Consider the following 3474-nt stretch of genomic DNA (forward strand, 5'->3'; position numbering starts at 1 on the left):
TGATTACAAAATTCAGTGCTAATTGAAATACATGTCATTTTCCAAATTTAATAGTATCTCCAGACAGAATTTAGGTTTTTCATGAATGACTAATTTCAAACTAATGACTGTTCTGCTTCAGGCTCTGCTGACAGCAAGAAGCAATGGAATCATAAATATCATGAAACAGTTCGTTCGCTATTTCTGCGCATGCTCGTTCATTGACTGCCCTCATTTCGTCGAATGTTGCGGGTTTTGTACTGCAAACTTTATCATTTAAGTATTCTTTTATTCTTTTATTCTTTTACTTGTTTCAGTCATTTGACTGAGGCCATGCAAGAGCACCGCCTTTAGTCCATAGTATTTATTCTGTCGGTCCCTTTTGCCGAACTGCTAGGTAACGGGGATGTAAACACACCTCTATCGGTTGTCAAGCAATGGTGGGAGGACAAACACGGACACACAAACACACACATATATACATACATATATATACATACGACGGGCTTCTTTCAGTTTCCATCTACTAAATCCATTCACAAGGCTTTGGTCGGCCCGTGGCTATAGTAGAAGACACCTGCCCAAGGTGCCACGTAGTGGGACTGAAGCCGGAACCATGTGGTTGGTAAGCAAGCTTCTTACCACACAGCTACCCCTGCGCGCGCGCGCGCGTATGTTTGGAGAGAGAAAGAGAGAAATAGAGGAAGGGATTAAAGAGAAAAGTGATAGAGAAAAGAGATAATAGGAAGGAAGAGTGTGTGTGTGTGTGTGTGTGTGTCCATAAAAAAGCCTAGAGGTATTATGGTCAGTGAGCGTAGAGGGTAGTCTACTGAATCTTCGTTCAATCTATCTCTTTGCCAAAATCTCATTAAGATAGGCCCTTATATTACCATAGTAGTGTGGGGATGCCCCATCAAGCTAGAAATGAACTCCACCTCTTCAAAGATCTCTGAACGCTTGACATGGTAGATTTTCGCAACAAATTTAAGTAGGGCCAGTCAGAAAACCGTAAAAAGAGAATGGCCTACCTAATCTTTTTGATGATAAGCTGCGTTATACTGCAACTCCTGGTAAATTAACATGATGTTCTTCCGTAATATGCGGATTCTCGGCTCCCCTGTAGATGCAATTGTGGAGGTTAGCTGAACCATTTACTTCAACTGTAGCCTCGCCACCTCAAGCAGTCTTTATTGAAAAGTGTATCTTCTACACTTTTTGCTCCGTACCACTCGCAAAACACCACTCTGAGGTCCGGATCATCATCGCTGGAAACATGCGTTATTCTTGGAATATAACCTTTCTCATGATAGCGCTTCAAGATGCGATGGACGCTTGGTTTTGAAATTATTATTTCATGACTTGCCTGCCTCAGATGTTTTTGAACTCTGGATATACGTTTCTATTACTTTTTCTTGCTTTGTGGAGCTCATTGATGTCATCGATTTTCTGGAATGTTTCTTGAGGACATTCCGAACAGTCCCATCTGCTTCAAACTTATCTCTAATTAGAGTGATGGTAAGAGTCAAAGGTAAATTGTTTTGAAACTCCCTCCTAAACTATCTTTACATTTTAACTGCGTTTTTCAAACTTCCAGCAGCGTTTTAGGAAAAATTTCTTTTGTTCAAAGCTTAGTCTGCTTCCCTTCAGTATTTCTAATGGAATAAATTCGGAAAAATAAAATAAAATTGAATTAAATTAAATTAAGAAAGTTGTCAGTTGTGAGCATACATTACATTTTGGGAAACCTTGCATATATATTCATTTATACACACATTCATATAAATGTAGGAAATTTCAGCAATTATTTCCTATTCTTTTCTTTCTCCCCCGTTTCTCACCCCTCTTTCTTTCTCTCTCTCTCTCTCTCTCTCTCTCTCTCTCTCTCTCTCTCTCTCTCTCTCTCTCTCTCTCTCTCTCTCTCTCTCCCTCACTCTCTCTCTCTCTCTTTCTTTCCCCATACACACATAAAATCATACATATATGCACGTACGCACGTTTGTATGTGTGTGTATTTTATAAAATGATTAATAATGCATATGTATTATCCATTGATGAACTGAGACAAACATACATTCTCATAACCCCAAGCATCGGATGTAGCTTTGACATGCACCGGGCTGGCTTTAGTGTGTACGCCATGTTCGCGAGATAAAGACCATTATAACTGTATATAATCCAGAGACGTTAAACCAGCTTATTTGGGTGGAAAGAGTCCATAGAAAACTTTCATGTTTATTTTCTGAACAACATAATGTTAGTAGTAGTAGTAGCAGTAGTAGTAGTAGCAATTTTTAAAAAAAGTTCTTTTAGTTTGTATGTTTGCAAGAAATATGTGTAACCCAGGTTATGCACTTGAGAAGATAAAAGTATGAGTGAGAGAAAGAGAGAAAGAGAGAGAGAGAGAGAGAGAGAGAGACAGACAGACAGACAGACAGACTAAGACAGAGACAGAGGCGGAGAGAGAGAATGTGCGTGCGTATGTGTGCGCGCATGAATGTGTGAAGGTGAAAAGAGAGAGAAATGGTGAGTCAGAAGAGAGAGAGAGAGACGGAGAATCAGAAGAGAAAGAGAGAGAGAGAGTGAGAGAGAAATAGAGAGGGAGGGAAGGAGAGTGTGAGAGAGAGAGAGAGAGTGTGTGTGTGTAGGTTAGAGAAAAAGGAAAAGAGAAGAGCAGTTGAAGAAAAGCGAAAGCGAAAGAGAGAAATAGAGTAAGGGATTAAAAAGAAAAGTGATAGAGAAAAAGAGATAATAGGAAAGAAGAGAGAGAGAGAGAGAGAGAGAGAGTGTGTGTGTGAGAGAGAGAGAGTGTGTGTGTGAGAGAGAGAGAGATGGGGGCGGGGAGATTCGAAGAAGACCCAGTGTAGCAAGTACACCGGGTGAGCTGTGGAACATAAAAAGATGAACGTTTCCTAGATTTTGATTTATCGCATTGAAAAGCAGGAAAAGAAAAAAGAAAAAAAAAGAATAGATAAATAAATAAAGAAGGAAAGAGAAAAACAAAGGCAAATAAAACCTTTCAGAACAACAACAATAAGATAACTCCAACAACAGGTTCCGGTTAAATAGAAACATTTCTGTACAAGGGTAAACATGGAGAACATTAATCATGCGGCAACAAACTGTGCAACAATCTCAGTGAATTGAGGAGACTTTAGAATGATAGATGACGCAGTTGTAATCTTTAATTTATAGCGAGCGAACAGTAATACCTAAATATGGAGTACCTTCTACAGAGGTGCCGACACACGTAGAAAGACGAGAACATACACATACATGTATAGGAACACCCACATATACGTGCAAAAACACTCACACACACGAACATATATTAAATATAGATATTTTTGCATGCGAATGCGTATGCGTGTGGATATGTTTGTATTAGGAGGGTCTATTTTCAATAAATACCTGGTAAAAATATATATGCACCCATACTTACACGTGTGTATGCATTGTTATATATATATATATATATATATATATATATATATATAT

This window comes from Octopus bimaculoides, chromosome 4 (assembly GCF_001194135.2).
Source record: "Octopus bimaculoides isolate UCB-OBI-ISO-001 chromosome 4, ASM119413v2, whole genome shotgun sequence".
Lineage (NCBI taxonomy): Eukaryota > Metazoa > Mollusca > Cephalopoda > Octopoda > Octopodidae > Octopus > Octopus bimaculoides.